The sequence below is a fragment of the Condylura cristata genome, unplaced genomic scaffold, assembly GCF_000260355.1.
Source record: "Condylura cristata isolate star-nosed mole 26May11 unplaced genomic scaffold, ConCri1.0 scaffold00020, whole genome shotgun sequence".
Taxonomy (NCBI): Eukaryota; Metazoa; Chordata; class Mammalia; order Eulipotyphla; family Talpidae; genus Condylura; species Condylura cristata.
In genome coordinates this window covers 23690362-23702978 of record NW_004567121.1, presented here as the reverse complement: position 1 = coordinate 23702978, position 12617 = coordinate 23690362, and the positions used below count along the sequence as shown (strand labels likewise).

Sequence of the window (12617 nt, the reverse complement as noted above, 5' to 3'; positions counted from 1 at the left end):
AAAAAAATAAAAAAAAAATACTCTGCCCTTTTCCAACTACATTTTATGTACAACACAAGATTTTCTTCATATTTAAATAAGATAATAAATCACAACAAAGTGAACATAATAACAGATGAGAATCCAGCTATTTTCCATTAAGCTAGACATTAACATATCTCAAAAGCTATAATGTATGCCAGTCTCTCATATTTTCTTTGTTCTGGAACATAGCTATTTCCACTAAAATGTTATTTGTGTTAAGATACAATGGGTTTGTTGTTATTTTTAAATGAATTAAAATTATTTTTTAAGTTTCTCCATTTTACTTTTTTGATTCGATAAATTGATAGATAAAACTTTGTGGGATTGTCAATAATTTTGAAAAGTAGACTAGGATTTTGAAACTGAAAAATCTGAAAACACCGCCTTGAGATCTAATATTTATTTAGCTTTCTTCTCTGGATCCCTTTACCTCTTACCTCATAACTATCTTCATTGAAAGAACCAGAATAAGCACTGATCAAAAAAGGGAGTGTGATAGGTGAAACAGTGACATTCTAGTATGAAAAACATCTATAATTGATAAGTACAAAAAGACAAAAGTGTAAAACAATCATGTAATATGATACCACTTGCTGGAAAGAAGAAATTACATATTTAGATGTGCTGCATATGCATAAAGAAATTGAACACACAAGAAACTGATAAAATTACCCATTATAATGGCAGGGAAATTTGGAATATACCATGATGATACAGAGTGAAATCTCTCAATGAATATCTTTAATTTTCACACTATATGAATAATTTCTTTTTAATTTAAAGATTTATTTATTTATGCATATAGAACTGGGGTACAGGCCAGAGGTGCAGATGGGGTGAGAGGATTCACTAGAGACAGGGTGGGAGAACAGGCAGATCCACAAAGTATACTGCTGAGGGGAGCAGCGGGCGAGACAGAAGAGGTAGGCTGTGCCATATGGATCACTTCCAGGGCCAGAGAGCAAACTTGCACTGAAGGCTGTGGCTAGCCTGCAGTGCTATATCCTAACCCACTGCACCACAAGAAAGTGGCTCTAACATACTCTTAATTAGTCTCAAAAAGCAAAGGAGTTACAAAGAGAAAAATAATCACAAATGGTAATAACTATTTTTCCAAATTTGCTGCAGATTATAACCCACAAATGCAAAAACACTCTGACAAATTCAAACAGGACTTTGTTCAAAAACAAATTCTTCAAAAACCATAATAACAGAAAATTCTATGAAAGTTTTCTGTTGAATTTTTAAAGCAACGGGAAGAAAAAAGAGAAGCAAATATTTGAACATCACAAAATTCTCAGAAGCTATGCAAACAAAAATACAACAGAACATCCATAAAGTGTGGAAGAAGAAATGTCAACATACCCACTCAATTCAATACTTACCTAATTATCTTTTCAAAATGAGGCTAAAAAGCTACAATAAACAAAACAATGTGGTACTGGCATAAGATAGACTAACCAATGGACTACAACTGAGAGTTCAGAAATAAACCCAAACATCTGTGACTTTAACATTCAATGGGGATATAAGTCTCTTCAACAAATGGTTCTAAAACTAGATACCTGCATACAACACTTAACTCAAAGGTACTCAACAACCTAAATGTAAAAGATAAGACTATATATAACTCAAAAGAACATGCAGGAGCAAATGTTCATGATCTTGGTTTTGTCAGTGGTTTCTTAGATAACCATTTCCAAAGCATGAACAGATTTTTTTTAATGATAAAAGATTACATCAAAATTTAAAATTTTTGTACCTGTAAGTATATTACCCAGAAAGTAAAATCTATACAATAGGAGAAAATATTTGCAAATCATTTATCTGATAAGAAACTACTTCCCAGAAACATAACTCTCTCAACTCAGTAACAAAAAAAAAGAAACCTCAAATCAAAAATAAGCAAAGGAGCAGAATAGACATTTCTCTGAAAATATATAAACGACCAATAAGCACATGAAAAGATGTCCAACATCATTAGTCATTACAGAAATGCAAATCAAATACTATAAATTCACATTCATTAGGGTAGTGATTATGGGGGAAAAAATCAAGAAAAAGAGTAAACATTGGCAAGAATGTTAAAAAAGTAGAATGCAGGCCCTCCCTGGTGGCGCTAAGAAGCTAAAGCCACTTAAGCATGAGTTCAATCCCTGTCCCGAAGGTGACCCACATGGCATGGCAGACCTCTCCTGACCTGCCCACTGCTCCCCTCAGCAGTGTACTTCATCAGTCGGCCTATTCTGCTCCCCATTCTGCCTCTGGTGAATCCTCTCACAGCCCCTGCACCTCTGGTCTGCACCCCAGTTCTGAATGCATAAATAAATCTTTTAAAAATCTATTATTAGGGCCCTCCCTGGTGGCACAGCGGGTTAAAGCGCAGCACTAAGAAGCTAAAGCCACTTCCTCATGAGTTCGATCCCCGCCTGCCCTGGAGGTGACCACATGGTGCAGCAGACCTCTCCTGACCCGCCCGCTGCTCCCCTCAGCAGTGTACTTCGTCAATCTGGCTGTTCTGCTCCCCGTTCTATCTCTGATGAATCCTATCACCCTCCACATCTCTGGCCTGTACCCCAATTCTGTATGAATAAATAAATCTTTAAAAAATAAACTATTATTAAAAAAAAAAAGAAAATAGAACACTTATGCTCTATTGATAAGAATGGAAAATGATACTACTGCTGTGAAAATCAGGTTGGCAATTTCTCAAAAAGTTAAATGTAGAATTTACCATATAATCTAACAATTCCACTCCCAGGTAAATACCCAAAAGAAATGAAAGCAAAACCTCAAGCAAATACTTTACACCAATATTTATAGCAGTACTGATCTCAAAAGCTAAAGTGTCTCCAAAACTACCCACCTACAAATGAATAGAAATGTGTTATATAGAGGCAATGGTTATTATTCAGTCTTAAAAATTAAAGAAATTCTGATATGATACAACATGGATGGATCCTGAAAACATGCTAAGTAAACCAGCCAGATATACGATGACAAGTAATGCATGAATCAGTTCACTTAAATGAGGGACCCAGCATAGGCAAATTCAGATTAAAAAAAAAAAATTAAAATGGTGGTTGTCAGGGCCTGTGGGGGAAGGGCAGAAGTAGTCAATGGAACAGACCTCCAGCTGGGAAAAAGGAAACTGTTCTGAAGATGTTGGTAATGTTTTAAAAAATATGCATGCACTAATGCTGGGGAAGTGACACTTAGAAATTGGTTTAACAGTCAATTTTATGTTATACTTTACCACCAAAAAAAAAAAATGTTGTATACCTAGGACCTGGTCAGGTAATTTATGATTTGCTGTGGACTCTTCTGTTTTTGTTCTCCTGGTATCCTGGATCATACTGTATCAGTGTGGACTCTACAAGAGATTAGAGTGCAGGGTACTGAGCAGCAACAGCCGCTCACAAGTGTGCTTCAGGTCTAAATGACTGCCCCACACTCATTATCCCTGAGTTCAAGTTTCTCTTGAACTCCACTATATGCACCTTTTCCTAATTTTAATCTTTATCCTTTCTTTATAATAAACAACTATCTACCAACTTTTTTGGATCCTTCTAGTGAATCTTCAAATCTGAAGTTGGTCTTAGTGACCTCATACAGACAGTAAAGCATATTAACATGTAAATATTAACCATGAGAAAGCGGGATGTGCCTTACTAACAATATAATGCTTCAGAACAAGACAAACTACCAAATAAGCCAGAAGGATGGTCTCACTTATAGGAGGAGTATAGGTGAAACAAATAAGGTATGGGGGGGGGGGGAGTAATAACAAGAAAAACACAACAAACAAAACAGAAATAAACAGACAACTATAAACCAGAGACATTCTGCAGGGGAGGGGAGGAGAGCAAAGGGGTGCTGGTGCAAGGGTGAAGAGGGGTGGAAATTCTATGGGGACTACACCTGAGAAAAGCAAGCAAGCACTGTTAGAATAGTGATGTAATGAATAGTGATGTAAAATATATATAAATAAAAAGGTAAAAAAGGCATACTACCAGGTAAAAAGAGGGGTATCAAAGAGCTGACTGATCAAGAAAACAAATCCCAAACACGTTTACCATATAATAGATTCAAAACACATGAAGAACAAATTAACAAAATCAATAGGTATGTAGAAGAGTTAAATACAATAACCCAACTCAGTCTAATTAACATGCAAGCATTCCACCCTACGGAAAGCATAAGCTATTTTTAAGGTAACATGGAACACTCACCAAGGCCATGTAATGAGCCATAAAACACGTCTAATGTTAGTTTTCTGGACTCAAGGGAGAAAAACAGGTGCAATGTTTCCTAAACTTATCTGACCATAAACTCTTGCAAAACTATCTCCAGGGACTGTTGCCTCTCAGAAAACTTTGGAAAAAGATGCCTATCCCTAGTTCTCATAACTATGACTAGCAAAATAAGGGAATCAATAAAATTACTCAGCGTAAATTAGTCGATCTTATTAAGTACATGCAAAAAGTCCTATGAGTATCCAGTAACAGCAACTCCGCTGTTGGAATTTCTCAGGAATAAACGTTGAGAGTCATGTCCCCACTTTCTCTCATACCCCACACTTTAAGTCAGCAAATAATTTCAGTTCTGCCTTCAAAATATCTTCAGTAACCAACCATTTCTTACTCACCTCCACTGCTATTACTCAGTCCAAGGCATCAGAATCTCTCACTTGGACTACTGCCTTCCTCCTAAGTCTTCCCCTGCTCTGCTCCTGTACTGCCTTCACCACTCTCCTCTCAACAAAGTAGCCATGTGATTCTATTAAATCTATATTAGATCACATCAGGCCTCACAGGTGGTACAAGGGGCTGTCTCACCACTATCAAGCTATAGGCAGCCACTACAGCCAAATTCCATGCCCAGGCAGGGAGCTGACCCACAGGGCAGAGCAGACCTCCATTTACTCTCACCCACTGCTCCCCTCAGCAGTATATTTTGTAAATGTGCCTGTTCTGCTCCCCACTATGTGTCTGGTGAATCCTCTCACCCTTTCTCATTCCCCCGGCACTCCTAGACTATACCCCAACTCTTGTATATATCATAAAATATATCTTTTTTAAAAATTAGATCCCATCAACTGCTCAAACTTTCCAACAGATATCTCACTGAAGTAAAAGTGTCCACAATGGTCAAGACTTAATGTCATCTGACCACAACACCTTTGTGCCTCTGCTCCAGTCATTCTGACTATTCTGTCCCAGTTCACTTCCTGGCAATGGCATTCCTGCTGTTCCTCCAGATCTGCTCTAACTCAGGACCTCTGAACCTGCTCTACCCTAGGCCTAAAATTACCTAATCTGTACAATTACCGGGGATGCAAGGCTTGTTGTTTTTTGTTTGCTTGTTTGTTTGTTTGTTTGTTTTTATGCATACAGAGCTGGGGTACAGGTCAGAGTGGTGAGAGGATTTACCAGAGACAGAGTGGGGAGCAGAACAGGTAGACTGACAAAGTACACTGCTGAGGGGAGCAGTGGGCGAGACAGGAGAGATCTGCTGTGCCATGTGGGTCACCTCCGGGGCCAGGGATCGAACTCACACTGAAGCGGCTGTGGCTAGCTTGCATGCCTAACCCACTTCACCATGGCTTGTTCTTTTAATCAAGTCTCCAAATGTCATCTCAGTGAAATCTTCCCTTTCCATGCTATTTAAAATTGCAAACTTCTTTCCAATCTTTTACCATTCTTTATATGCCAGCTTTACGCTATTTGCTTTAAAATTCACCACAGCACTTTCCTCTAACATACTATATCTCTCTTCCTTATTTATCTTATTCATTGGTTGTCTCCTCCAACTAGAATAAACTCTAGGGATTTTTGTCTGTGTCATATTCCTGCTATACCCCTACTCCCTAAAGCAGTAATACTGAATCACAAACTCATTCCCAAAGTGCCAAGTTTTATTAGGTCCAACTCAAATTACTAGACTGAATAAAATATATTAGTTCCTTTGCCAGTATATTTATATGAATAATATCCAATATTCACAAATGTTTTTAGTTATGCTTTTTGTTTACTTACCTGACAATTATAGAGTATTTACAAATTCCAAATAGTTCAACTTGTTACTTACTCAAGACTTACTATAAACTGAAAAAAAAAAACAATAGGCTTCTGTTAGAAGTCCCATGTTCAATCCTAGTTCTATCACTCACTAGTAATTAGTCTCCTCTGAAGTCTAAATTTTTCATAAACCATGAGTGATACACAAGTTTGAGTTAAATTTGCATATAATCGTTAGGAAAAACCTTAAATGGAACACAAAACTTCAGCATCTTGAGCAGCTGATTTCACCATACTTTCCTGCCCCTAACTCTAAATTCTAGTTTTGGAATCAAACTGGCTCTTCCTATTACTTATTGTATCTTTAAAAAGTTACTCAACCTCTCTGAGTCATTGTTTCCACATCCATAATCATAGATAATACCAACCTTGTAGCAAAACCTTTTGAGATTTTATACATATATATACAACATACCTAATAAAGTTCATTCAAAGAACATTCTTATTTGTCTTTCTTTCAAATGCACAAAAACACAAAAGCATAACACAAACTATATTATAAAAGTAGGAAAGTGATCTCGACTTAGAAATTATACATGAAAGGTCAAAGAGAAAAATGAAAATGAGCCAAAGGTAATCAACTAAAGATCCTTAATAGTTTGCCTATTTTTTTCTTGTCTAACTTCAAGGTTAAATAACACACAATGCGATGCAAAGAAAAACAGTGTGCAGAAAACCATACTTATTAACATAAAAAGTTCTTATCAAAATTAATTTAGTCAATGGAAAACATTTTTATTATTCTTTCAATTTCTCATACACCAACACTTTAGACCTTGAGGCACATGCTAAAACAAAATAAAATACTTGTGGTTAAACAACTATCTAAACCTGATGTCATTTTATTGCATACCGTTAGAAATATGACAGAATGAAAACAATGTAAATAGTAACATTACACTTAAGATATGATGTGCCATATCTGGATTAAAAAGATGTGGTACATATACACAATAGAATATTACTCAGCAACCAAAAAAAAAAAAAAAACACATGTCTTTTGTAGCAACATGGATGGAGCTGTAAAAGATCATGCTTAGTGAAATAAGCCAGAAAGAAAAGAAAAAATACTGGATGGTTTCTCTCATAGCAGGTATATAACAGAACAGGAGAGAAAATAATGATAATGATGAACAGCTATATACCAGAGACATTTTGTGGGGGTGGAGTGGGGAATGGGATCAAAAACAGTGGGGGGAGGGAAATGCACTGGACTATGGTGATGGCACATGGGTGTTTGGGTGATAGGAAGCCCAAGGGGATTGCAACTGAGATGGAAAAATGCACAAAATGATGTAAAAATAAACCATTATATTATAAAAAAGGTATGTCTGATACAAACACTTCAAGAAGTGCTTTGAAAACATTAGATTTTTTATATATTTCCTCAATTCTATGTTATTAGTAATTACAAGATGTATCATAAGTATGGCATTCATTTTCCAGGGGTGAAAATAATGTCCCACATTAAGTATACATTTAGCAATAAAGTATACCAATTTCAGAAAATGTAATGTATCTCTCTGAGATGCTAAAAATGTTCTAAGCCCTTGATTAAAAAGTTTGCTAAATTTGTGACTATCAAAGTGCACATTTGATTTATATATTTTTCCTGCATATTTACCTCAAAGAAAGTATGTAATATATTACTATTTCATATACATACAGCTATCAACCAGATGAATGGTCTAACTAGGAATGGAAAAAGAGCTTGTAAAAGCACACACAATAATTTCATGACACTGAGGTAGGCAGTGATCATAATTAGAAATAAAGAGCATGACAATGATAAACTGAAATTCTTTTTAATTAAGAAGTATGATTAATCAAGACCCAAGATTCTGAAAAGAACTAGCTTTAGACGATAACTGCAATAACTAGCTACCTACCTACATGTACCTAACAAAACTGTATCCAGAATTTATGAAGACCTAAAAGTCAATATAAAGTAGCAAGTAGCTGATAGAAAAAGGACAAAAGACAACAGCTACTTCACAAAAGTTAAAATTCAAATAGTTGATAAACATGGGGGCCCCGATAGGAAATGTGTTCGAGTTCATTACTTATTGGAGAAATAAAATTAATATTACAATATCACAATATACCCTTTCAGAATAACTAAAATATAAAGATTGGCAATAACAAGTGTTGACAAAGATATGGTACAACAGGAACTCTCCTATACTGCTATAAATTTATAGGAACCTCCTGGTGGCCAAAGGGATTGAGTCAGCACTGTGAATCTACCCAAAGCCAGTGTGGCAAACCCCAGTCAGGGAGCTGACCTACATGGCACAGCAGACCTCTCCTGTCTTGTCGGGCTACTCCCTCAGCAGTGTATTTCAGTCTATCTGCCTGTTCTGCTCCCCACTCTCTCTGGTGAATCCTCTGACACACACATATACACTTTTGTCCTATACCCCAGCTCTTATATGTACAATGAAAATAAATTTTTTTAAAGTTTTTTGTAAAGTTTTAAGACCACTTTGCAACACTTTAGCAGACCCATCTAAAAATGAACACATTTAACCCTAATCATGACCTACTAATTCCTCTCTAAAAGACATATACTCAACAAAAAGGCATATATATGTACATGAAGGGGTGGGGAGTACAAAAATATTGATAAAATAACTACAATCCATCAACAGAATGGAAACACTGTGGTATATTTACAAAAAAGAATAATCATGAGAATGAACAAACTACAGCATACCCTGAAGTTATCTCATCAATGCATGTTGGGCAAAAAAGTCCAGTAAAATAGACTTACATGATTCCACTTAAACCAAATTCAAAGAGGAATAAATTTCTCTACCACGCTAGAATATAAAGAATACAAGGGATTCAGGAGACGCCAAGACTGATATTTCTTGAGTTGAGTACTGATTACATAAATGTGCTTGTTTCGTGAAAATCCACAAACCTATATGCTTATCATACTTTTTTAAAAATCTTGTAGTAGGGTCCTCAGTGGGGGTGCAACAGGTTAGGACACAGCACTGCAAACTGGCCGCAACCACTTCAGTGCGAGTTTGATCCCCAGTCCCGCAGGTGACCGACATGACTCCGGTGATTGACATGGTGCCACAGACCTCTCCTGACCCTCAACAGTGCTCCCTTCAGCAGTGTACTTCATCAATCTGCCAGTTCTGCTCCCCACTCTGTCTCTGTTGAAGCCTCTCACCACCCCTGCACCTCTGGCTTATACCCGAGTTTGTATGAATGAAAAAAAAAATCTTATAGTAAATGGGGCCCCATCTGTTGAATAGAATTTCTAATCCTTTACCACCACCAATATTCTTCACCATACTATGTTCAGAACCAGCACTGATTCAATCTCACTCCTACATCATTTCAGGATTTAGACATGAGTATCTCTTTAACATCCATCTATTCAAGTACTTGCTGAATATTTATTACATACAAGACCTGTGCTAAGTTCTAAAGGTACACAAAATGATTAAGACAGCTCTCTGGTTTCAAGTTTAATCTTATAGAAGATCATATGTAAACGTATAAAGATATATACAGAATATTATGCAAGCACAAAGGGACATCAAAATAGTCTAGGGAAATTATGGCACTATGGTAGGCTTCATGGAGTTGTGAACACCTGAATCTTTTAAAGACGAACAGAAATCATCCTAGCCAAAGTACATTCCAAGAGAGGGAACAGCTTGAGTAAAAGTACGGTGATAAACTGCACAGTGTATTTAAAGAAACAATGAACAGCTGAAAGATGTTGCTTATAAGTAGGTAAAAGCAAGAACTATGGTGGGTTAGAAAGTGGCCCATAAGACAGTAAGATGTCAAGTCACGAGGGATTTACACATCCAAAAAGCAAGATGGGTTGGTGAGGTTTATGCATAGAAATTATATAGTCAGGTTATACAGGGAGCAGGACTTAAGGGTTGAAAAGGCGGGCAAAAGAATGCTGTTACAAGGCAGTTGTAACTCTTCTGAGAAATGATGATAAGGGCCTAAAATAATAAAAGCTATCACAAATGTGGACAAACAAAGTAAAGATACATTATTGCTGATTCAGACACCACACTTTGAGAACCAATAACCTATACAAAGGGTCACAGCAAATTTTTTCTGTAAAGGGCCAAGCAAAAAATATTTTAGGCTTTATGGACCCTTGAAGGTCTAAACTGCACTTCTTGGGGTTTGTTTTTAAAGTCTTTTTAAAATTAAAAGCCATTCTTAGTTTGTGAACTTTAACCAAAAAGAAAAAGGAAGCCACAAGCCAGACCTGAACATCATTAGCTGCTGATTCCTACTAAAATTCATTAAAAAGTGAAGGTTGGCCCTCCTGGTAGCACAGTGGATTAAAGAGCAGCACTAAGAAACTAAAGCCACTTCAGCATGAGTTTGACCCCCACCATGGAGGTGATCCACAGGGTGTGGCAGACCTCTCCTAACCCACCCACTGCTCCCCTCAGCAGTGTACTTCATCAGTCTGCCTGTTCTGCTCCCCACTCTGTCTCTGGTGAATCCTCTCACTGCCCCTGAACCTCTGGCCTGTACCCCAGTTCTGTATGCATAAATAAATCTTAAAAAAAAAAAAGTGAAGGTTAACCTTCTTGAGTTTAATTTCCATGAAGTACTATATGCAGATTTCTGTACTATTCACAGCCACTGGGCAGGAGTTTGATCCCTGGCTAGGGAGGTGACCCACATGGCCAGGCAGAGGCAGACAGACCTCTGCTGACCTGAATTCTCTCTCTCAATCTCTCTCACTCACTCACACACACACTGAACCTCTGGCCTGTACCCCAGTTCTTCTTTGCAAAAAAATCCCTGCCCAAGAGGTGATCCACATGGCCAGGCAGCCCTCTCCTGAAGCTCCCCGCTGCTACCCTCAGCAAAGTACTTCATCAATCTGCCTGTTCTGCTCCCCACTGTTTCTGGTGAATCCTCTCATATACCTCTGGCCTGTACCCCAGTTCTGTATGCATAAATAAATAAATCTTTTAAAAAAAAATACTCTAAAAAGAAGACTTGAAATACTTCTATAAAAAAACAAAAACAGAAAAAACACCCCCCAAAATTGGCAGATAAGCTGAAAACCGATCCTTCTTAACTCTTCAAAACAGAAAAAAAAGCCTAGTGATTTACAACCCCAAAAAAACTAGTATTTACGGGTAAATTTACTACAATTTCAATAATGCACTGATTCAAGAACAAACCCAGGAGTCAAGGGCTCCCAGTTCTCAGTTGCTGCTCTGCTTGGTATTGTCTTTGGCACATACTCACATGCTGAACAAGAAAAGCTTAACTGTCATTCTCAAGCTGTGAGAACTGATTAAATATTTATGAAGAATTTTAGGAGTACGAAGGAAGACCATTACATGTCATTCGTTTAATACAAAACTAGAGCTACATGTCAGGCTTGCAGATCCAATCATGATTTCTCTACATCTTCTAACACCTCTTACCACAACAAATCTTTAGTTAATCGGTGAAGTGCTTGTATGTAATGAGCTAGTTTAGCAATCTCAGAAATATGAATGTTTTCCAAATCTGTTTTCTCACAAACCAAGTCACTATCCAGTGCAACTATGGGCAACGGGAAACAGGATTTGACTGACAATAACCTTCAGTCTAGTTATTGATAAGCCAATACCAAATGACTCAAAACTATTGGGAATCACAGTAGAACTTTCTTTGTTAACTTACCAGAAATGTGGCTCCAGAAAACAATCGTCCTAACAAGAGCTTTACTAAAGGGAAAGTCCCTACACTTTCTTACATAAAGAAGTTGAATGCTTTTGACCGTGGCTACACTCGCTCAACAACTAAACTAACCCGTCAGGCAGTTCCAGCCCCGCTCGGGGCCGGGGTGACCACAAACGGGCGAGGCTGCTGGGGAAAAGTGCTGATGCTCTTTCCAGCGGCCCCTCGGAGAATGACAGTAACAATGAAAACACTGACAAAAGAGTTGCGAGGCCAACCCCTGAGCCTCTGCTGAGCCATTCCTCCACCCTGCCCCCAGCACACACAGCTGCAAATCTCGGGAAGAGCCCTCTCTCAGATCTCACGTGTGGAGACCGTGGCTCCGGTGTGGTCACGTACCACAGTGCACCCTCCACTCTCCCCAGAGCGCGGAGCACCGCAAGGGTGAGTGGGGTGTGCTACCTCTTTCTAGACGGCCAGAGGAAAGAAAGGGAACCACACTTCCTCTCCGGAGCCGGCGAGCCAAACCCGGCGCGCACGCCGGGCCGGGAGGAGTCCCCGCGCCGCCGGCGGGAGCCTGGCGGGGAAGGTCCCTCCCACGGCTGGCCGGGGGGGGCGGCCGGCTAGGCGCGGGGCTCGCCGTCCTCCCGGGGGTGGCAGCGGCCAGCCGCCCGCTGCCCGGGAGCCGGAGGCGAGACCGGCCGGCTCCGGTGCCCGAGCACGTTCTTTCCCGAGGGAGGGCGCCGGCAGCAGAGGCGTCAACTCTGCCTCTCGCCTAACTCCGGGCGAGCCGGAGGCGCCCGGCCCCGCGGCCGGTGGGATGCCGCCGGG

At 39.0% G+C, this 12617-nt stretch overlaps 1 protein-coding gene across 2 annotated transcripts in view; it reads right to left on the bottom strand.

Annotated features, from left to right (window-relative positions):
* Positions 1–12617, bottom strand: part of MEMO1 (mediator of cell motility 1) — an 82052-nt gene that overhangs the window by 68373 nt on the left and 1062 nt on the right. The window lies entirely within an intron of this gene.